Consider the following 26066-nt stretch of genomic DNA (forward strand, 5'->3'; position numbering starts at 1 on the left):
ACCTCGAACAAAATAAAATACAAAGATAGAAGCAAGTCTATAGAAATTGTGCAATCCGATTGAGTTTGCTCTTCAATGCACCGCAGAATTTTTCACATGACATCACTAGACGTATGCGGTACAAAACTAGAAATAAACAAGCTTGAATAAAAATAAAATTGCCTCTCTGGCCGTGCTGGAGGTGATATGAAGTGGAAGTGTTACGAAATTTGCAGTTATTTATTTATTTAATGGATAACCAACAGCTATACATGGCAGATACGAGTATAAGTGTCAGAATAACGTCAGAAAGCCAATTATAGGTACGGGTAAAAATACAGTATTTCAAGAACTGGTGAACACACATTAAACTAAACATAGATCAACTCTAAAGAAAGAATACTCTATCTAATTCTTAATTAATTAAAATCCAATTTTTCTTTTTCCAATTAGCACATCCCGTGGACAGTACAGGATCATAGGAACAAATCCGGACACAGGGACTCGGTACAATTACTTCGTGCGACTTAGTAATTAGACAGATAATTGCTCGAACAGATGCTATCCCGGATTGCACATACTACGGTAGATGGGACTGTAATTACTGTTTTAGATTAAATTCTGACTCTAAAGGAATGTTTTGGTTTAAAATCTAAAGAATTTGTTCTCGTTTCGTGGCGGGAATTGATGCTGGATGTTTCCGACGTACTCGTTTGTTGTAATAGAATCATGATCGTGTTGGAAAATTCTCTCAGAGTTCCTTTCGATGTTTGCTTGGAGAATTAATAACTAGCTGCAGTGGCGAAACTCATATATTTTTATTTTTCAACAAAGTCTACAATTTACTACGAGCTATTTATATAAATTTATAAAGCTCTCTCGACGTTGACCCGTTCCAAAATCTTAAATAAAATGTTGGTGGAAACCTTGTATCGAAGTCCCATGTTGAAGTTAAAGGATACGATACAAAGTCGTAGGTAACAGTATTTATCATAAAGAAAGATCGAAAATCAAGGGAAAACTACACTAATTTCAACTGAAACTCACGGTCAACTGGTAAAAACTTTAGGGTCTCTACGAACTAAGATAATATCATTACGTTATATCAACTAGAGAATCATTAACTACCAACAAAGTCTTGGGGAAAGTAACACAAATAAAACATAGGTCTAAAGAGCGAATTTCATTAAGAAAGTTTCCGAAGGAGTCAATTGCGTCGCGATACTTATCTCTCTTTGTAACCGGTCCATTTCATTAACCACAAAATGATCTGTCAAAGAAGGGGGCGGCCGAAACCTATTGTGAACATAAATAAACCGACTCCACAAAAGTACGAAACGCAAATGTTTTCCAACCGTAAACTATTTGATTATCCTTTGAATTGAACCGAAGGTCTTTTGTCCCATTTCCACGTCAATACACATTGAGAAAAAAAAAGAAACTCACATGTTTGTAGAGGTCAGAAACTGAGTAAACTAAAATACTGTTCGCCAGTTCGAAAATGAGAATTCATACAATCAAAACTTTTGGTGGGTCAATGGTTTTTGATTGAAATCTATTGGAATTATTGAACGAACTAACTTTGGTTGTACTATTTCCTGAAATGTATCAAAGGTATAGTTTTACCTTTTTGATATTTATAAGAGCAGCAGTTTTCATCTGCTATCATTGCTATTTTTGAGACTTTTGTAGAAAATTGGCATGTAGAAGTGAGAGTTACTATCACACTAATATTATAAACGTGAAAGTTTGTTTCTTTGGATATTTATCCGTCAATCATGCTGAAACTACTGAACGGATTTTGATAAAATTTTGTATACAGACAGGGTATGAGTTCACTTAGGTGATATAATGATTTTTATTTCACGGAAACGCGGACGAAGCCGCTCGCAGAAACTAGTTATTCATATAATAAAATGATTTACTTTCTTTGATAGACATTAAAACAGCTCATTTCTATAGTCGATTCTTTCAATTATATGTATAACCAGGTTTAATTTCATAGTGAGATATAAATTCTAGACTCCATAATCAAAACACGACAATGAATTTTGAACCCAAAACGTCAGAATTACGACTCATATACCAACAAGACACACTATGTACTAACACACCCAACTTTAAAGACAAGTATTGTAACTATTTCATTGTTTATAATTCTAGAGCCGGGTTCGAAACCTTACAGCTTAGTTAATCTCAAAAGTTTGATACTAGAGCGCAGCTAGTAAGCTATTATCCTCTATTGGCGTCAAACCTCTTGCTAGATAGAACTTTACTCGTTCTCCCATCTATTAGTTACAAGCTCCTTGGAGTAATAACTTACTTAGGTATGTGGAAACTCTCGTATGGCCAGCAATATGTAGGTTTCGGAGTTAATAAATAGATACGTGTGTTGTGTTGCTGGGACATAATATTGTATAGGGTACGGGTTGATGACCTTTTTGTGCTTTAATCAATTATTTTTTTGGTTCATGTATACTCCTTATTTTTAATGGTTGTTAAAAGGACTGCCTACGTTAGTTAGTCAAGGGGTGGGTTTGATTTCCGGATCAGGAAAAGTGCCGGATTTTTCGTTTTTTTTTCAAAATTTCTCAGTAGTAGCACGGAGTCTGGAAATGTGCCTGGTATATGGCAATAGGCTCACCACCTATTACATGGGACTTACAACATAAATTGTGAAAAGTGGGTGTACATTGTACAGTGGTATTACGTGCCATAATGTGCACCTCTGCCTACCCCTTCGGGAATTAAAGGCGTGACGATATATATGTATGTATAAATAAAGAAATTCCGCTTACACAATCAAGTACCAAAGGTTTGTCTAGTCTAGATATTAATAAATGACCTTAAAATAACATCACCAGAATTATTGTAGTCACGACCTCTGGCACGGTGAAGGTATTTTTCGTCACCGTAGTATTTCAGGCATTGCGTTCTTAGCCGGTGTCACCTACCTTTAAACTACCACCAGTCAGGCAGCCAGGTCAAATAGTTTCCTAGATTTTGTAACTAGGTATTAAGCAATATTTTGTTACAAAATCTTGATTTTGTTTTATTATTGGACCAGTGAAATATCACTGAGTTAACTAAATAGATATAGTTATTGACAAGTTTTTCGTAATACTTCATAGTACTGTTTGTTGGTGTGACGTGGTAGCCCAGAGGTTAAAGACGCTCCCTATTCATGGGTACGGGTTCGAAATCTACCAGCGGCTAGTACCATGTACCGTGACGTTTTCCAAGTTATATGTACTTCCTAAAATTATTAAGACACCACTGACAAACGAAGAAGGAAAACGCCGTTAGAATTTATTTACACCATTACTACCAAGGAATTACCTACATTGATAAGTTACATTTCTTTACATAATTAAACTGTGGTCGCAAACTAAAAGGAAAACCACTTGTAAACCCTAGTACACGGTACACGCGTCTCTGAGCGAGTAATCAACAATGTGTCAGAGTTACCTAAGCTCATGTCAATTTTGATTGGCTGTTGTTGATAATACAATCAACCAATCAGTGTTGTTCACATGCGTCTGACAGTCCATTAACTATTTTTGCATTGAATAGTGACTCTGGGAATTTATTCATGTGGAAATTTGTATTTTAGTTTGTACGGACATGTTTGAAATTGTTACTATGGAAGAAATTTATGCATACTTAAGAACTATAAAAAAACGTGCCTGATCTTTATCAATTGCCTTGAAATTCCATTGCTGGACTTAACATAATCTCCACCTTTATATTGTTTGAATGAATATTGATGAAGAAGTTCTAATAATGTTAAAGTCAAAATTATTTATCTCAAATAGACCGGAAAGCACTTTTGTCAGTCCTCTAGTGAAGCTATTTGCTCTTTCTTATGGAGAAGAGCGAGAAATTATTTAACACGAACTTATTTGAGGTAAAATCAGACAAAATAACCAAGTAGAAAACCAATATTAAAACTTTTCGTTTAATACCCTTTCAAACAATATTAACAGACATAATACATCACAAATATGAAAAGTCAAATTACATTTTCATTCCCATCGATATACAAAAAGATAAAATCCGAAAGAACTTTTATATCTGGCTCACATAAAGTTATAATCTGTGCCGACTTTGAGCGGAGCTGGTCCCATTAATTCGTATATGAAGTAAAAGGATAATCTTTTAATACCAGAATTTCTGAACTTGGCCTCCATATTGTAGATAAAGTTTCGTAACATCACGTGGTTTATTTTCTGAGGAAGTACACAACAGTTTTATCAAATATTTAAAGCATACCTAATGTAAAGTTTCGTTGTATCAAGAGGTCGGTGCTGTAACAGTACCAATAAGAAGAGCGCGTTCGGCGCTCTGATTGGTTGGTTTATTCGAGCCGGCCAATCAGAGCGACAAACGCATGCTCGTTTCGCTGACTTTAAACGTAAAGCAAACGCGTAATTAGGTTACAATACCGTACAGTAGATTACATTTTTGTGAGCACTTCATCATGTAGTAAAATCCAACTAAGGAACTACATATAGGTATATGTCATAAAGATCAGAAGGCAGTGCTCTATGATAGACATGAATAGTTTTAACTGCGATATTCAACCACCTACTAATCATGAAGATTATGACAAACCTTCTATTTTGAGAAAACCTCTTGGATTATAGTAATTGTATAAACATAAATATTTTTAAGAGTAACTTATGGAGTTTTTTTTAATTTGAGAAGCAATTGAGCCTCACTTTGGTACGAGCACCTAGCTTCATTGACAGACTATTATTTTATTTCTTTGTTGATGTTTCAAAAGTACGGTACTATTTAAGTTAATTTAAGGTTTAATGACTTTGATTTTGGCGATGGACACACATCACTGTCACGGGCAATTGATAACGATGATGATGATTAAATAATCCAATAATACTTTACCCAATTCGCAGAGTGAACCACAGACCATGAAATTAGGTAATTATGAAATTGCGCTTAGATTACATACGATATATTAACGTATGTTCGTAATTATGTTAATTTGACTGAAATATTATTAAAATTAGCATTATAATCAGTATGGATCGCTTACCGTGTACGGGAATGTGTCCAATGTTTAAAAAAGGGGTGTTAATTGTAAGTGGTATTATTGTATCGACTTTGTACAAACTTCTTTGTTAAAAACATCAAAATACTAGAAAAAATACAACATTTATAGTTTAAATTTAATTTTTAGAAATTCATCTACCCCTAAATCCTGTTGCAATTATTTCGATTTCGATTTTAACGAAATGGAAATGCTATATTTTTCGATGTAATGAAAATCAAAATGATATAATGAAAATGCGAGATTTATTACAAAAAAATCAATTTTAAAAATCCTAGTAATGTTATTGCCAAAGTAATTGCCTATATTATTCTAAAATGCTACAGAAAATTAAAAGTTATTGTAACATTCATTTGATGCGATAAAAATATAATCCGAGATTAAACTACGTCAAAACAAGCACTCTAAAACAAGAAGGACCTGCCCTAATTAACAAGATCTATAAATACATTATTATTATTAAAACTGGATTTCAGACTTAATTCCCTAGTTAATTAAATTTAAAATCCCACGCACATCGTGTAATGATCTGGGCACACAAGAAAATGTCTCTTATTATGATAAAACTTATTTTTATCATTAACTACTAGTGGCTTCGCCCGCGTTTTCGTGGGATAAAACAAAAGATAAGTATAAAGTATCGCTCAAGTCAGCTCATACCCTGTCTGTATACCAAATTTCATGTCAATTTTAGTAGTTTCAGCGTGATTAACGGACAAACATCCAAACATACAAACTTTCACATTTTAAATATTTATTAGTGTGATTGGTAAAGAATATTTTCAGCGGTTCATTAAAATTTGTCGTAAATTAGTTTATTAATGAAAATGTATAAACCTGTGTATAAAAACAGCTTGGTTGTTCAATAGTCCCGTCATTTGGTTGAAAAAATGGGCGTTCAGCTAAAAATATATTGTATTGTATTTTTCTACACCTTAACTAGAAAATAGTGAGAATGTTAGTATTGTGATCATTTATATAAAATATTTTATCGTAACAGTTTAACAGAGTAGTCTAGAGATAACAAATTATTCGCGTAAAGAGCTGACGAGGGCGTTCAAGTCAACTTGGGGCAAGGTCGCAAACTTCAGCCAAAGTATTTGCAGTATTTCATTTCAACGAATCAAGTTTAGACACTAGTACTGATTCTTATACAAAATTAAATCGCGCCGAACTGTTTTTAAAGTTAAATTTTTCATCGAGTTTCTTTTTTTCATTCATTCTATGAAACAAAATTCTAATTAATTTTATGTGGAACACAAGTTTGTTGGATATTTTGATTGGATTTTTTCAAGGAATCGAACCTTGAAATCTGTTTTTTTTTTTAATAAATTAGTAGACTGCGTTCCTTAATTAAATTACTTTAGCCGACTAGAAGTTGCTCTCAATTTTGTTGCTAAGAATTTGAGAATTTCTTGTTGTACACATTTTTAGCTGGCACTTTTGTCTGGCATTTCGAACGTATCTCTCCTCCTTGGAATGTATTTCAGTACCTCTACCATGAGTTTGAAGCAATAGTATTTGTCGATAGTCGCTAGCGACAGCGTAAATTTTTTGTATGTCAAATTTTACAACGCCTCTACCGGTCACTTGTGGAACTAAAATTTGCCATACAAAAAAATTACATCGTCGTCGCGAGTGACTGACGTTAGATTTACTTTTAATTGGACGCTTGTACTAATTAGTTATTAATACAATCGTAGTCTAATTCATTACTTTATTGAGTGTCCCAGTATTTCTTACATGTACCTTATTCACAGAATTGGGACGAGCACATTGTTTCGGGTTTGGGTGTCATGTACCTATATGTGAGCCACGACACAGGAGCATAGGTTTAGGATCCTAATCTAATCCTACAACGTTTTCTTTTAAATATATTTCAGACAATAACATACATTAAAACGATCACTTTTTGCGGCTTACTTACGTGGTTGCCCGATTAATAACAAATAAATAGTTCAGTGCTTTCTGCAACACTATTATGGAGATAAAGTCTTACATATTTCCTGGTAAAGCACATATTTTATCAATTTGCAACATTACCCTGTATTATTAAATATTACATCAGAATACATAATAACATTGTTTTGCTCTTCAAGAAATACTAGATATTTTACTACCGAGAATAATGTAGACAAGGAGATGTAAAATATCTTCGATAGATATTCAACTTTATTACGAATCAATAAAGTGAGTATTCCTACTGTGCAGTGTTGTCATTAGTTGTCAATGTTTCCAAAAATTTACCTAAATGACGTCCTGTCACACACATCATAATTGAAACACTCTGTACACTTCATACATCGGTTCAGTCTATTTACACAGCGTCTCATCTTTGGATGTTCAATTCCGACGATTAATTGAAGTAACGAACACGCTCCGTACAAATACAGGGTGTCCGGTGGCAGAATTAGGATTTTAAAATTAAATAATTAAAAAACGGCAGAATATTTTTTTTTTATTTCAATGACTATAACAAAGAAGGGAATTGCGGATTTTATTTGTTAATTTTTTTTTTGTCTAAATGTTGACCATCACGTCGGACACACTCTTGGAATCTGGCTTCAGTATTCCGCGCCACCCGCTGGAGAAGGGCCGTCGGGATGTCATTAACCTCGCGAACGATATTTTCTTTTAATGCTGAGATGGTCGGTGGGGCGGTTTCATAAACTTTACTTTTGAGGTACCCCCACAGAAAAAAGTCCATGGGGGTAAGATCCGGCGACCTGGGTGGCCAGGGGATGTCAGCAAAACGACTTATTAATTTGTTAGGGAACAAATCACGAAGAAGCGCTATGGTCTCTCTAGCAGTGTGAGGCGTGGCGCCATCTTGATGGAACCATGTCTGTGAACTGTAGGCAGGATGTTCTCTTAATTTTGGCAGAAAAAAATCGGTAAGCATTCGCCGATAAGAAACGGCGGTCACAGTAATGACTTGTCCTTGACGATTTTCAAAAAAATAGGGACCGATTATTCCTCTGCTTGACAATGCACACCAAACCGTCACTTTGGGACTGTGAAGTGGCTGTTGATATTTCAATCGTGGGTTCTGTCCTATAGGTGACCAAAAATGACAGTTCCGTCTATTTACACTTCCATTTAAATGAAAATGGGCTTCATTACTTCATAAGATTGTGTTCACCGTACGAAATCGCTGCAACATTGTTTCGCAGAAACTTTTGCGCAAATTGTAATCATTAGGCTTAAGCGCTAGCACAATTTGAATTTTAAAGGGGTGAAGTTTTAAGGTCCTTTTTCAATATTTCGTGCACAATCGTTTTTGGGAGCCCTAGAGCAGCCGCTCTCTTACGCACGGACTGTCGCGGGTTATCACGAAAACTGTTTGCGACAAGTTCGATGTTGTCATCAGTCCTCGACCTTCGACTGGGTCTCGGCCGCGGATTATTTGCTGCTGAACTGGTTGCTCTGAACCTCCGCACCCACAATCGAATCAAATCTTCGCTTAACGCATCACGTAACCGTCGGATATTGTACCGCGAACAAAATCTTCGACGAGCAATAGCACAGAAATCGTTTGCTTTAAAATAAGCTTCGATTGTGAACGCACGTTCTTCACCCGTCCACTGCGACATCGTGGCTAAGGAATCCGCACGAATGACGAATCGAAAGAGACCACCCCGTCCGCCCCTCCGCTAACGGTTCTAAAATAGTTTGAAATTTAAATCCTAATTCTGCCACCGGACACCCTGTATTGTGTTTACTACCTTATACCAACCGTTTTCTATATCAAAAACTTAATAAAATAAATATAAACAAACGTATATACCATACTGTGTAATAATATATAAATTAAAATCCACATTTCTATGTAAAAAAATAGTTTTAAAGTTGTGCCTCTGATTCAGTGACTAACGAGTGCGTGCCAATGCAATTTAAAGTGAGTGAGTGATTTTAAGTCTTATTCAGTTGTGATTGGTGATAGTTTGGTTTGTCGTGACATGTTGTGAGTCATCATTGATGTTAAATTACTGGTTGTCAAAGGATATTCAGCGGGGCCAGAACTGTGAGTTATTTGAATCTATTTTATTGAATGATGTAATGTTTTTAACGCTAATTAAAATGATTTATTTGGATTTCGGTTTGATTAAGTAAAAATGTGTTTTAAATTGTATAAAGTTGGATCTAAATTTGGATGGCAAATAAATTAAAAGTGAACAAGTGCATATCTTCTATAATGTAATAAAAACTGGTCAAGTGAAGTAAAAATATCTCGACTTTTTGTAATTATTAAATTACATACTTATACCAAATTACAACTTTCTACTACTTATAGTCTCTATGTAACACAGCGGATAGACAGACAGACAGACATTGCGAAACTATAAGAATTCCTTCTTTATGACGGAACCCCAAAAAATAGTCACTCTAGAACAGCTTCGAGATTACGAACTATGATAATTATGAACGACTTCGAGAATCATTTTTTGTTTCATATATTTTATTGTTAGGACAAGGGTCTTATGTAAGAACAAATTACCTACAAAAATGTGTCGGAAAATTCCCATAGCGAAACAAAGTTCCCAGAATCCACTAGTAGGTAAATAGGTAGGTAGGTAGTCTTATGAGCCTCATGAAAATAGAATAAGCCAAAAAACTTACTGCTTTTTTGTCTACTTAAATAAATTATAATCTAAGAAGTAAATGAGAAAAGACTAATTACATATAAAGAAAACAGTTTAAAATTTAATTCCGAGGAACACAAGAAAAGTGATCACACTGCTGATTGTATCACAACAACTTTACCGTGATTACCTTTGCAGAGAATGTAGGGTAAACTTCTTAAGTGTTTGTAAAACTAACTTACTGTCCACTGAACGTCTAGAAAGATGTAGAATAGTGGTACAATAACGTTTTAATGGAGTCAGGGTTGAAATAATTATATTTATCTAATGACGAAAAAATTATTTTTGTGTAAGGAATTATTATTTAAGAGATATGAGTGTATTGCGAGTATGAGCTTTATAGCTGTAATAACTTTTAGTGAGAAAAAACAATGGATTTTGGCTTTCAGGTAGGAAACTTAGTGTAAACCAACTTATAAAACGAGTAAATGATGTTTGAAAGATGGTTGGATACGAAGAAAAAGATTTAAGAGGCCTCATAGAGAACGAAAACAAACTGGTGATGATTTGGCTCATAGCTTACTTGGAAAACGTAACTTGGAAAATCCTATGTTTCTTTTTTGGGTTCAGAATCTACCTTTAGCACGCTCAATAACGTCGTGCCAATGACGTAATAAGCACATACTTACCAATAAATTTAAAATTCAGCCGGCCTAAACAAACAAAATAACTAGGTTACTGGTCACAAAAGTTGTCAAGTCTAAAATTACCATCCGTAGTTTATTGGAACCCTAAAAGGACTTAGCCCTCATCACAGATTCCCATTAGCCACACAATATCTAATCGTGCGAAACTGTTAACTTCAGAAGGGCAGACAAAAGGGATATATGCAGCCCTCGAGGGCACTAAATACGAACCAATGACCTCTTCGACCCTTCTATTAATCTTTTTAACAGCCTTTTAAGAGATTGAGTCGGGAATGTGTGGCTCTTGTTGGTGCTAATTAAAATCGGGCCATTTTTGGCGAAACTACAATTCGGGTTAACTGTCTTATGTCCACCTATAACGTCATGGTAGATTTAATGGCAGATATAAGTCGATAGTAATATAATGTTCTGAGACCATGATTCTATTCGATTGATAACTTAACTGTGAAGAATAGGGTAGATGACTAATTTTAATTTATTTGAATGTCCGTCTTGTATTAGACAAGATTTTTTTACTTTCTTAATAACACAAATACTTTCGAAGACATATTGATTTCAAATATCGCGTGACGTCACTACTAGGTACATCTTATACGTAGTAATGACAAATTTGCTCCCAATCCTAAACTTTGATTCATTTTATCTTATATGACAAAGTTAAAAAATACGTGTCTAATATATTTCCTTACCTAACTGACGGACTAAATAGATTTTTAATTTGCATACCCCGTCATCATCCCTATTATGATCCGTGGGTACTATTCTGGCTAACCTCTTTGACCTTGAAAGTCAAAAATGTTGTCCTTTTTTAATCACTCAACTCACAAGACAGCTAAAAAGATTTCACCAGACAGATTATCAAGCTAGATATTTAAAATAGGCAGCCATTTAACAAGTTTTTAGACTTCTATTTTTCAGTGTATGCTAATTCAAGAAAATGAGCTGAAACAAAAAACGTTTTCTGTTTAGCATAAATTACTGTGAACATTAAAAAGTAAGGTAATAAATTGCCTCTTTAATGTATTAATGAGACTTGAGCTTTGTTTGTTGAAATTAACATACTTATCTGTATCGCGGTCTTCGTCAGTTCTGGCCGAATTTTCGAGAACATTATGCAAAGCTGGTGTGTAATTATTTAATTTGGATTTGAATACCGGACGGTACCTTTTGGGGATAATTTGAAATTACCACGTGGAGGAAATATGGAAGGATTTTTTCTGTGGTAACTAGCATTCTGCCTCTTTATTATTATTTTTCTTTAGCTACAAAGATCAAACTATAAAAATACTATATTACGCCGTAAAAGTAAATCAAATAGAATTTAATTTTAATTGTCTTTTTTTTGGAAATTAATTATTAATCATCATCAACAACACACTATAAGTAGCTACTACTGACAAAAGGCCTCTTCTCACACAGAGAAGGTTATAGCATTAATCACCACATTGGTATTTACCGTTAGTAGGTTTCGAGCCTGCCATAAACCTCCAGGCCAACGCGTAATTTTTTGGAAATAGTTATTTAAAATTCAAGGTGATTTTATTTTAAACTTTATCATTCTTATTCCCCAGCTAATACAAAAACTCTAACTTCTAAGAAATGCTATTTAATATAGTATAGATACGCGTTTCAAGAAATAAATGAGCTTTCCCTCAATACATAGGCTTTCCCGTCAAGTTGAGACAAAAATGAGACATAACATAAAGTAGACATAAACCCTAGGGACACATTACTAAGACTGATTACATTTGGCTGGTAAGAATAAATGGAATTTCGTGAGGTGAGGTTACATATATATACATGTGTACCTATTTCCGAATACTCTCCCTATATATCTTTTACTGTTAACGGGTTCTTTTTCCGTGTTACATGTACTTTTTAAGATTATTTAGACACCATTGACGTGTAGTAAAGGAAATACATCGTGAGGAAATCTAGGTTTATAATCGCCGTTTTGTAATACTACCTTCACATGTACATGACACCCAGACCCGAAACAACAATTAGTTGATCACACAAAGAGTTTCTCTGTGCGGGAATCGAATACCGGTTGTTCAGCCACCGTACCAACTATGCACTCAAAAATACTAACACATTTTTGTTCAATATCATCATCTCCGTAGCTTAACCTTTAGAGACAATACCATTATATAATATAAACACAATATACTATAATACAGACAACAAACACAATTTGATACCAACACGCAAATGTTCTACTATAAGTCAAAGTTACCGTAAGTGTCTTTTTATGTAACATTCACTCTTACCAGCTTGTAGGGAACAATGTCTCGAGTACCTATCTACTAACAAAACAAGTTGTATGTCTGCTTTGTTTTACTTTATTTGCCACACAATATCATTGAGTTTGACTTGAAAATAAATTAGCAGTTCGAATTCAATCTGTTGATATCTTATGTTTTTTTAACAAATTACCTGTATTGTATGGTTTTACTCATTCAATACTTTTCGTCGTGGTAACGCGACTAGTTTCAAGCCATGCCAAGAGCCCATAATTACGAGCAAGATGCAGGCTAACGTTGCGTTGAGGGCTGCTAGCTAGCAGTTATTGAAAAAGCTAAGTCACAAGGAAAAAATGACGATCAAGAGAGCCTAGGAACCAACGACTAAACAAAAAAATCATGATTTTTGTTAAACTATTATCTAAAAGATATTCATAGCTACAAGAATAACAAAGAAGTCAAGTTATTTTGATTAACCCTAAGGGTCAAATCGCTGAACTTAAAAGTTTTAATTAATTATGTACCAAAAGATACTCCCAAAAGTTATATTACAAAAAGTATATTTTAAAAGTCAATGCTCTGTGCCGTAGAAATACAAAATCTTTTGCATTATTGTAGGCGCAATATTACTTTTTAATTTTCCACTTACAACATGTCAGAAGTCAATATGTTGTTAGTTTAAATGATATGTATATAAAAATCCAAATATACATGTGGCTGGATGAAAATAATGACCATGTTTTAATGATCCACGTGCAAGCACTTATAGCTCAACAATTCGTTTTGTCCATAAATAAAACGAATATAATTTATAGTGGACAAATAAATAAAGTACCATATAGATGGTTGGCAGGCCACAACTGTGCGCTTCTCGCGCAACTTTCTGCCTCGCACAGCAAAACTGTGGAATGAGCTGTCGTCGGCGGTATTTCCGAACCGATACGACCTTCAAACCTTCAAGAAAAGAGCATACTCCTTTTTAAAAAAAAAGGCCGGCAACGCACCTGTGACTCCTCTGGTGTTGCGGGTGTCCATGGGCGGCGCTGATCGCTTACCATCAGGTGACTCGTTTGCTCGTTTGCCTCCTATTCCATAAAAAAAAAAAAAAAAAAAAAAAAGTTATCCCTCAGTTTAAACCACACGTGGGCGCAGCCGCGGGCGGAAAGCTGTATATAATAAATTTCTTTTTCGCAGATGTTCCTGTGGGCCGTTATTGGATCCCGTACAATATAATATGCGGGATTTTCACATATTGTCTGACTAATATTGGCATATGGTGGTGCTCCTTGGTAATGAGATGAACGTTACGTGCCCATTATTCTAGCATTATCACTCTTAATATATATTTAAAGATCTCATAGAAATATTTAACAATTTTCTTGCGAAATTTTTTATCGCTTACTTTCCTTCTTATCAGCCAGTAAATATAATTAAAACTGACTAAATAGCATCATAATCAGGGTAACTTCTCGTACATTAACTAATTTCGTAAACAAAGATTGTTGCTGAAACAACACTGAAAAAATCGCTGCCCTCTTGCTAAAATATTTATACAACTTTGTATATTTTAATTTTTTTGAAGGGAAAATCTTCAACCCTAATTATCAAATGTTCAGTTTTAAGGAGGCGTTGTATTGCAAACTTATTTGCATAATTAGAAATTAGTGATAATACGGAGAATCTTTTGTTGTACATATTGAACTTGAAAATTGCATTTAAATTATAAACAGTAAAAAGACTGCCTTGTTGGCCAAGTGTCCACATGTGCGACTGCCGGGCTCAAGTCTCCTAGTCGATTCCTGGGTCGAGCATAGTATAATTGGGCATTTTTTGAATATTTCTCAGTAGTAGCATGCAGTCTAGAAATTTGCCTGGTATATGGCAATAGTCTCACAGTATTACATGAAACTTACAACGTAAATTGTAAGAAAAAGAAAACATTGTACAGTGACATCACGTGCCATAATGTGCACCTCCTGTGGTGATAAAAAGCGCGAAGATATAAAAAATAAAATAAAAGAGGCATTATTTTTGACACGTTGCGCCTTGCATTTTTTAGTATAGGATCAAGTTAAAACAGTGTGTTATTGTTTTTTCAATAAAAAAACAGCATTTTTTTTAATATAGAAAAAATCACAGAAAATAAATTAACATTAACTTTATACATAGTTTTCGCAAATAAGCTCTATACTACCTAAAAGCAACAATTCAGAATTGTATTATGATTGGTTCCACTCTATTTTACTTTGTCATTTCTCGTTCAAAGACGAGCTTTATTTAGAATGCAACAATAACGTCGACAAAGAAATACTTTTGGTGCAATTTGTTTCACACTGTTCTCTCTAGTTGAAAATAAATGAAAGACACAAAAGTACTTGTTATAAATTATTATTGTCTTGTTTGTTGGAGAAAAGAGTGAAGAAGTCGGCCATGTTTTGATTTCTTTTTATTATGTATTATTTTTTTTAATAAAAAAGTTTTATTTAAATTGTACTTTATCTTTTTTAATGCAATCGTCATGCGCATTAAATTGTTTCGATATTATTGTCATTAAATTTCGAACATCACAGCAATATTAAAATTTCTGAAAATCTTCAAATTAGATTTAAGAATTTTGTTTTACTATAGCACAATTGTTTTCAGAATAGGGATGATTAGGGGTATAGAAAAGAAAAATCTATTTAGTCCGTCAGTTAGGCAATGAAACAATAATAAACACGTTTTTTTTTATTTTGTCATCTCAAAGTATTGATATTTTATGGAGTGGGAGCAAATACGTCATTTTTACATATAAAACTAATGCTTTTGGGGCTCAGTAGGCTTTACATACAGATTTTGACCACCAAAAATATATCTCAATTCTAACCTCTACTTACTCCTACGTTCTCATTCAAACATTCATTTTAAAAATGATCTCACTAAAACATAACCCACACAATCCCGAAGAAAACGTTTTACCCCGTTGCAGGTGCCTTGAATCTTCATAAAAGCCTCACAATAAATTCACGCCTCATTCCATAGATAACATTTGTAAAAGTTTTAAAATAAGACAATTTTAAATTGTTTTCTGTCCACATCCGAGCGTTGGAACGAAACAAAAGGGATTTTTGTTGTACAATGTTACCGTAATAGAGGTATTTTTCTTTGTTATGTAAAAGGAAACTTAAGTTTGTTGCGCTGAGGTGAGAAATGTGATTATGTTCTTTAAAGTCTCTGATAGGATTTGGTCAAATTGTGATTGAGACTGTTTTTAATCGGATTCGGATGGCATAGAAAATGATCCTTTTATTATTAATTATTAAAACACCATAATCATTATTAATATTATGTCAAACATTTTTGTGTCTTGCTTCAGTGGTTGAATGATCACTGTTGTATAAAGACTATTGGGTTAAATTTCAAGGTCGAAAAAAAAATTGTTGAACTGTAGTTTTTCAAAAGTTTCTAAAGATAAGCACGGCGCATATTTCATATAAATTTTATGACATATTTATGACTAAGTTAAGCATTTTATCTAATGATTCATCAACGTCAAACGACATAAGTTGTATTTTAATATACAGACCACGTCACATTAGATTTAAATACCAACATAGCTTGACCTCACTTTCGCTTACCTTTCTATGCTACGACAGATCAAATTATAGTGGTTTTTGATATGCTCTAGCCATTACATCGAGAAAACCTTTTACTACTGATATTAAAACTTCATGTTTCAAGCATTAGTCATAATACTTATGATCTACTTTAATGTACTTAGTTTTCCATCTGTTGGGATTCTAAAAATGCTCTTCAGTAGCGTTCATAGTGAGTAACTAACGGGCATGTCACTTGCAACTCATTTTGCATTTTCTCTGCCGCAGTTGCAATATGCAGAAGCAATGGCTTAGAATGTTCTAGAAGTGGCATTGTTTTGAGTTTGTGTGATTTTGTAATTGTGTTAGTTTCTGACTACAAACATTTTTTTTTTTTATAGTTTATTGCTTCGTTCATCGAAATGTTTTAGATGTGGATGACAAGCCTAAGATGCCCGGTTCAACGACCGGATTGAATGAGACATTGAATGAATCTGTTCAAATTTGATTTGGGACTGGTGAACCGACCGATGAATCCTTAATGTATCTTATACATATCTCTTTGCATCTAGTGCATAAACAGTATTACGATACTGCTGCAAACATACTAATACACCGCATACAACATACCAAAGACGTCTCATACTACTTAATACACACAGAGACAGTATTAATCCCACAGCATCAACTATTACTACACATGATCGATAATATTGACACCAAACTCGATATAATCGATCATATCCACATATCTATAAAGAAAAAAAACTTCCCTAATGTTATTCTCCATCCTTCTTATTGAAAGAAAACCGGATTCTCGAATTTTCCTTGTTCGTACCTTATACTCGTTCGATTTGTCAAAACAATGTCGAAAGTGAGGGTTGCAAGATATACGAGCCGAAATTGGAATGGAAAGACTACCTTCTTTCCTTTCGAGTGGCAGAATGATAGGATTATGAGATGCATTTTTTTTGGAGATGGAAAATAAACTGTCTCTTTGGTTCAATGGTCTGTGGAGGTAGGGTTTTGTAGGGCAAATATTATTTTATATGGTTTTAAAACATTAGTCTGCTTATAATATGCCAAAATTATAGAGTGTACGCAAGTCAGTAGCGAGTTGTCATTGGGCAGATAAAGGAATTAAAGGAGTCCTTTGTGCAGCAGTCTTTTAGCTGATCGTGATAATAATCTTGAATAACTCCTGATTCTTTCTACAAACCAATTCAAAATTCTTTTCATTTATTCCGCTATTCGTGTATTTTTCCCATCTATTAGTTACACATCTAGGTAATACAGCTACATCGCACATCTCGTTTCTAACTCTTTTCGAATGCAGCTCGCTACAGAACAGCTCTGAATGTGACGTTTGAGCGGAACGCTCGAACGACGATTAAAAGCCCGCTTAGCTATACACATGACGTTTTAGACGGACTTTATGTCGTCAGTGGAAATTGAATCGGATTGAAAAACACACAGGGACCCGTTAATTGCCGTGCGACGTGACATTTTGCTTCGTTTTTTTCTGGTCTTTTGAGCCGCGAAGATTTTTATTTGGTCCTTTGAGGACGGTTTTATCTTATGTGTCGTTTACCTGCTAAATGTTTCGTTACTTGTGTAATCTTGTATGCAAATATTGAAAGTAGTATATAGAGTTCGACTCTCTGTTTATTTTTGAGCATTCGACTATTTTTAGTAGTATATAATCGTAACTCTTAAATTAGCGAAAAGTAAATGTTGTGTATAATATAAGAAAACATCTCCAGATATAAAAGGTATATTGGAAAAGTTCGTTAATCCCTATTTAGTTTACTAATAATCCATTTTGTTTTTCTACAAATTCATATTACCTTTGATTAGTCTAAGTCGAAATTGACTTATAGGAGAAAATAAGACCTTTGTGATCCTTTGATTACTCATAAAATATAAATAGTAAGCTCAAAACGAAATTCCAATTCATAAAGGTAAGAAAGGTCTGTTTGTTAATGAAAAATAAAATGGGGAAAAGTTAATTGACGTGAAATTAAAACAGTCAGAGTTTAATCTAAAAGCCGTGTTTAACGCGAACAAAATCTCGTCTCTTCAACAAATTAGTTGGATTTACTTCTTAACTAACAAAAGTTGAATCTCATAAAGTATTTCTTATTAAATATAATGATGTTTTTCCAAACAACATTTTTCCTGTAATTTTCCAGCATGAAGATTTGTGGGACTGTAATCTCTTTGTGATTTATCTGGTTAAAATTATTCTATTGCGATACCTTTTTACCCGACTGCGCCAGAAGGAGGGTTATGTTTTTCGAGAGTATGTATGTATGTATGTATGTATGTATGTATGTATGTATAATTGTTTGGCACGCTCTGCAGCCTAAACGGCTTGATGGATTTTGGCTTGAGAGGTGTCGTTAGATTCGTATTTACTGTGAGAGTGACACTGGATATATCAAAATAATATAAAAAACAAAATGGCGAATTTTTGGCGCCAAATTCGAATATTGCTCACTCTCTAGTCTGAACGACTCGATGGATTTCAGCTTGATAGGGGTTGTTTGATTCGTATTTACTGTGAGAGTGACACTAGATACCTATAATTATCAAAATATAAAAATAATAAAACTAAAAGAAAATAAAATAAAATAAGGTAATTTAAAAAACTAAAAAACCCGACTGCGTTTCTTCATAATATGAAAATGAAAAATCCCTAAAACAAGAAAGTCATCGTAAAATTAAAGCAGTCGGGACCCATTCTAAATATGAAGACTTAGTGAGGGCACATACGGCTTGCTTTCTAGAATGGGTCCCGACTGCTTTAATTTTACGATGACTTTCTTGTTTTAGGGATTTTTCATTTTGGCAGTCGGGTTTTTTAGTTTTTTAATTGATAAAATGAAAAGTCTATCTATTTAATTAATATTATTGGGTGAATAAATAGTGTGGCTTGATTGTTCTATGTTAAAGTAAAAAGGTAGCTTTTGTGTTAGTTTTGAGCAATTATGCGTTTTGAGCAGGGGTAGTTGAAAAGGTGAAAAACATGGATATTCTAAAATATTAAATAAGTTAATCTTATTTATTTTACTATAATTTCTTTCTCAGCAGTAAATATTTTGTTAAAGTAAAATAGAATAACACTCCAATTCAAAGTACCAAACATTAATATTAACAAAACTGACAAAACTAAAACTACAGTAATCCACAATAAAAGAAACTACACTCAAAGATACACCACGAACATCCACTCAAAACAATCTCAAGATCTGACGTCCAAATATTGCGCCTCAGGGAAATACGAATGGCAACAACAGAATTTAAATACAAGCATTTACATGCCCTCAACATATTTGGCCTTAAAAGATGGCATAGAATGATACGCAAGAAGCAAGGATTCCGTATCGGTTGATTTCCATAAGCGGTGTTTACAGCGTAACTTAGGATCAAGGAGTTGAAATCTCTACCCGGATACCATATCTTAAAGGTCTCGACGTGATCGGATTTACATAATAGGACGCCCAGTCGGCTTTTTTTCTATATAAATGTTGAGTTTTTCGTACGTTCCCCAAACGGTATTAAGTGTAAAGGCTGCGAGATGATTGATACGAAACGGATGTGCCCACATGATTTATGTGTCTTGTGAACATGTGCATAAGCCTCATAATTCCTTGTTGAATGGTGCTTGATAGTTTACCACTGCGTCTGTGGACGTGGTCTTTTTGTACGATTGGTCCTTTTATACGGAATCGAATTGATATGTTAGGTTTTGTTTTCCATGGCAATTTCAGTCTCATAGTGTTGTAGTGCTGATAATATGTTGTATTTATTCAGCATACATAAATACGTAGCACTAAATAATTTCACACTAAAGACGAACTTCAATAAGAAATTAAAATTAAGTCAAAGTCGTAATGAATACCCTTTCATCAAAAGCAATCTACAGACATTAGAAGACTAATTAAATAACTCAATAGATATAAACATAAAATCAACAAATAATGCAAAATTCTAATGAAAATAGACGTCAATTAACTCCACTTCATTCTAAGAAGAGTGTTTATAATTTGTTTAATAGTTCGCCATAAAATAACAGTGAAACACGATCGCATCTCGTAATTATGATGAATTAGACCCCAAGAGACTCCCCTCCACTTACCCCCCAGTACCGATAACGTCAAGTAATTAATCAACTTCATTAAACTTCCATTTTACGTCGAGGTTAAGTTACACTTTATTTGTGGTATTAAAATACATTTATTTCTGATGTTTTGTAGTGTGCTAACCTATACTTAGAAATAAAACATGATAATTTTTCTACCCCTACATGGTATTTGTTTGCTAGGATTACAATGGAATTAGTTCAAAATTCAGTCCTATTCTACTAATTCTTCTTTCAAATAAAAATCAGCAGCCAATATTAGAGTAAGATTAAAAGTTATAAGAAATTTTGCCATCTCAGTTAAATTTTACTCGTTTAGTAATAAAACACTATCTACCTTACTCAAAGACATTTAATGATTTCTTAAACTACTCTTTAGTAACGATTTTATTCCGAAACAATTGCTGAGGACTGAGTTTAAGTAGCCTTTAAATTACTCTGAGTACGGCGGTAAGTTTGGTCATGGTATATATAAGTAAGTAAAATAATAAAAGTAATTAATTTCACCACCAAATAGATTCGTTTACATGGACTTGAACACAAGTCGTAACAAGAGAAAAAACACGTAACGCTCAAACAATTTAGGAGCATAATTTTTATAATTTCAGACGTGTTGTGACATGTCTGAACAACAATATCCCGCTTAGTCCGCGGATTTTATACTCAGCTAAATTTATGCCGCGTCACAGTATATACTCCTGAATATTCATATTATTCATATCATGCTGTTGTACTCACTGCGTAGGCGAGAATCATACCTATGTACGTGTACATAAACATAGGTATTTGTTTATGAAGTCGTGTACAAGTTAGACAAAGATTTAACGGATGGAAATGGAATCGAAACAAGGAGGCGAGTTTTAATCATTTAAATTACTTCGTTAATTCTTGTTTGAATGGAGTCGTGGATGATTTTGAGGTGTCGGGAATTAGAATGTCAATATTGCTAATATTACTCTGTGCAAATGCAATGTATACAATGCAATGTATACTAAGCATGATGTGACTTGAAAAAAGTGTTGTACCCTTTATAAAGTAGTTCATCATCCTTAAAAAAGTTATTAAATACACAAATTTAAACTATATAGCTACATGTGTTCATACCGCATTAATATATTCAATGTTACTTTTTCAAATAAAAGTGTACATACGATTGCATTGAAATATAAACATTTATGAACAATATGAATAGGAAGCTAAATTAACGCAGTTTTTTATATAAAACCAGTGACGAGTAATACAATATTGTGGTCACAAAAATATCTATCACATTTTTGTTCTATTTTTGATACGTTTCTATTTAGTCGCTACATATGTTCTACTTGTCAATACAAATGTGTTTCGTATTATTATAACACAAAGGCAAATGATATTTCATATTTTTTTTGGTATTGTTACATGAGTGATGATGTTGTTTATCTTTGATCCAATTAGTAACGAATATGTATTTTTATGGATGATATAAAACCTAACGGTTTAGTATTTTTATGGTTCCTTCAACAGTTTTAACTTTAACATTTATGTTATCGGCTTATTCACGTAACTGTTTGACGAGGAACTCGACTAGTTTCAAGCCATGCTAGAGGCTTATATTTATGAAGAGCATTCCACGATAGCATCACGACAATCGCCTATACAGGTCCTCGTCAAATAGTTACGTGTGTAAGCCGATAACATAATAATTAATTTAGTATGTGTCACGAAAGTTATAATAAATTTAGTTTTAACTTTTATTTAGCTTGCTTGGACCATGGCTAATCATATACATATAATGTAGGTAGAAGACTTAACATTGAAGATGAAAATGTCTTATGCATTTCCTTCTAATACGGAATCAAAGTGACTATGATTATGATTGTATTGAACGTCTGAGCAAGCTACTATAGATTCTGACTACCTAGACAAATTGTGTACACAACGCAGCCATATGAGTACTTTGATGTAATTTCACTAAGTATTGACAGACAGGTAAATTTTGAAGGTGTTTCAATTATTACGTTAAAAACATACACAATAGCCAATATATAAATCCAATCTAAAATATATATGAACTTTACATCATTCTCACAAAGTGTGGGAGAACTATGTTTTTGTTTATAAAATACTATATACGTCAGTAGATTTAATAACCAGAGATAGATGCCACATCATGTGTGGAATTTATGTCAAAATTCTATCTATTGAATATAATCTATAGACAGGTAGGTCAGACGAGCCGTCAGTCATTTGTTTGAGTGTATATCAGTTACCACAACCGTATCGATGCAAGCTATCTTCGCCACATTCCTATAAGTATAAAGACCATTTTTGAATGAAACTACGTGGCCATAGTAACAAATAAAAATACATAAAATAAATTTTCTGTTTATTACGTCATCAAAGTAGTTTATTGATTAAAATAATTAGGTCAGTATTGATGCCCTCATATAACTGGCCCTCATAAAATTAATAAATTATTAAATACAGTACCGATATTTTTAGGGTTTTTATGTATCATAAAGGAATATAAAATAGACAACATTATGTCACTCATAAGGTTGATAATAATTTTTAATTAATTACCATGTTGTATACAACAACAGGCTATGTTTACGTTCGTATGTCGTTGAAAAAAGGATTCAATCTACTTACAAGCAATTATTTCGACAAAATAAATGTAATCAAAGTTCATTTTCCAATCACAAAGGCAAAAGAAAAGACGCTCAAACATTAACCATACAAAAGAATCCCAGAATCAATATCTTGACTACAGCTGAGACGTTAAAAAGCAAAAATGGACTGTAAGCGCAGTGGTTTTTAATCAAAACTTAAACAATACAAAAAGTGGGCCTGGTCCAGTTCTAGCTGACACTTCGCGTAAGTAGGCCGTGTGGTGCACATGCTGCCAAATTAATATGCACAACAGCTCTTGTAAACTGGATATTAGTTTAAGAAAGGGAATGGAGACTAGTTTATCACCATGCCTTAACTTACATACATAGATAGGTATCGGTGTTTAGGGCTAACCTATCCTACTGAACAAATTTCCAAGCACACGTCACATTTTTAAGGGTGCCAAAAATAGCAGCCGCGCCCCTCTACTGTGCAAATCCTGAACAAATAACGTCCGTTTTTAACAGAAACGCCGAACCTATGCCTACAGAACCAAAAGCACGTATCCCATTGTCGGAATGGAAATAACATTATAATACATTCACAAAAGCTTTCAAAGCGTATCCTAGTACTGATTCAATGCGTAAACCGATATCTATATCATACGTTACTTTACTCGTACTATTGTTCTCTTCTTGGAATTTTCCTAGGGCCAATATTGACGGGTACAACATTTCTGACAGAAAGTGTACAAAGCCCAGTCCGTTGCATCGGACGCATTATGTACAATACAGAATAGCACGTCTCGCTACAAATGAAAAACAAAAGAAAATCCACTCGGCTTTGCTTTCATCGTGTATTGTGGCAATAGAATGCGATTAATATTGCTTTGAGCCGCATTCATTCGCTGGGGAATATTAGACGATTTGTTGAACAAAGTATTAGTGGATTAGATGAGTTTCTCATTTTGTGTTTCAGACATTGGCCAATTTAGGCAATAAGAATATAAAAAAGAAACAAACCAAAAACCGACGTGAAACAACGCTTGCGTTGTGTTTCGTTGTGTGAGTGGTTACCGGAGGCCCAATTACCACCCCTCCCAAACTTTCCAATCCCCAATTCCCCAACAACCCTTAAATTCCTAACCCCCAAAAGGCTGGTAACGCACTTATAACGCCTCTGGTGTTTCAAATGTCCATGGGCGGCGGTGATTGTTTACCATCAGGTGATACGTCTGCTCGTTTACCGGCGTGATCCATAAAAAAAACAAACATAATTTGAATTCGTATTAACATTGCATCCAATTAAGTTTTGAGAAAGTTCGCCCTTGTTAACACAAAATAAATGTTAATTAAAACATTTACTGACGACTCATAGTCGAAAAGTGAACAAGAGTAAATTTCCCAACAAATTCTTGTAGGGAGGTTGATTCGTGGCCCAATTAAATTACAAAAGTTGATACGCAAGTATGTTGTGTATATGTGTGTGTGTACCTATGTATGTATAAAGTTTACATACAGTTTGTGGTTCAACACTGAATCATGAACAGCCAAATAATCACAAAGGAGTGTTATGGTATTAGGACTCTGATGAGGATAATTTTTTCGACGCTTTAAGTTATATATTATTTCTTTTTAATATTTTAAGTTGTAAATATTTTAGTTACAGTATGTTTGTATAAGAAACAATGTTTTATCCATTACTCAATATGGTAATATATTTATGCTCACTTACAGATATCATCAAATCGATATCGATTTGATGCATATCCTTTTAAGAGGATAATGATATCATTATCCTCATAAAAATATGCATGGTATATGGTAATATACGCACTACACTAAAATGAGACTCTTACCATAATTGGTGATAGGTATTTGTGCAATTTTTCTGAGACGTCATCTATGAACAGTTGGGCACCTACAACTTTTTATATAATCTCACAGAGATTACAAAGTGTAATGCTATGTTTATTTATTATGTATAATTTACACGGTAAAATAAAAAAAATGTAACCAAATATTCGCGTATCGGCAGTCATTTTCTCAAGTGACTATTAAAGTAAAGATACACCGTTCATACGATGTACGTCAAAAATATTTATGAAATTACCCCCTGCCGTTAAAACGGTTGGGGTTAAAATTAGATAGGCGAGGAGGTAAAATATTTTTACGTGAAACGTGAATTTGCGTAATGTGTATGTAATATTACGCGCGTAATCGTATTCGATGTTTAATGTTTAATTTTGTTTTTGTTTAGAACAATATTTCGTTGATAGATATTGTAATGGGTGAAAAAATTATTGATATGGAGTTAATTATTGACTTCTTTGATGGACTTTTTTTAATCTTTTATTTTAGGGGCTTTTATATTTAGAACATGACAGCCCTTTGAGAGACTTGATATCATGTTTTATTTTTAAATGACTTTGTGGCTCCACCTAAACCAACCTATTGTAGAAAAGCACAGGTATGTACAATTGTAAAGTAATTTACAAATTTGACCACTTCCTTCTAGTTATGGACAAGTTTATTGCCATGTTATTATTAAACAAACCATACATTCTACGTCTGCTAAAAAAACTTAAATCTTTTTCAAAACAGACATCAAATCTAAAGCGCCTTACTTTTATATGCGCAAACTACGTGATATTAAAAAATACATATAGAAATCTGTCATAAAATATATGATGCAGTCGTCAAAACATATTATTTCATTTCTTAACATACTAGCTTCGAAGCACATAATATAAAAACGAGCAAAAAATACGAGTAGGTAATCAATGGTGAGAACTGGACATAACAAGGCGAATAACTAAGTCGTTCCGTGGACATCTGCTGATATTTGAGGTTATATTGCTTTTTGTTCGAATAAGAGCCTACAAAACCACGTTACTGCCTTTTTATTGGTACACTTCATAACATGGTATCTAACTGTTAGTAGAGTATTTTTTTGTATTAATATATTCTAAGTTATCGTTAAGTCGGATAAAGAAGTATATATAATTATTATGTAAGTTTAAATGGAATAACAACAATCTAAATGATAACGTATTGTAACTTATCGATTTTAATCCTACTTATCACTCAATAAGATTTGCACACAATTAAATTCACCAAAACTCAACTTTCAATAAATTCATTTAAACAGCAAAATCTATTTTTAGACCACA

General features: G+C 33.5%; 1 protein-coding gene across 1 annotated transcript in view; it reads left to right on the top strand.

Annotated features, from left to right (window-relative positions):
• Positions 1–8808: 8808 nt before the first annotated feature.
• The window catches only part of LOC118282043 (nephrin), a 253331-nt gene continuing 236073 nt past the window's right edge, over positions 8809–26066 (top strand). The window contains exon 1 of the mRNA XM_050705443.1: positions 8809–9074. The gene's annotated coding sequence lies outside the window, so the exon portion shown is untranslated. The remainder of the gene's footprint in view (positions 9075–26066) is intronic.

This window comes from Spodoptera frugiperda, chromosome 27 (genome assembly GCF_023101765.2).
Source record: "Spodoptera frugiperda isolate SF20-4 chromosome 27, AGI-APGP_CSIRO_Sfru_2.0, whole genome shotgun sequence".
Classification (NCBI taxonomy): domain Eukaryota; kingdom Metazoa; phylum Arthropoda; class Insecta; order Lepidoptera; family Noctuidae; genus Spodoptera; species Spodoptera frugiperda.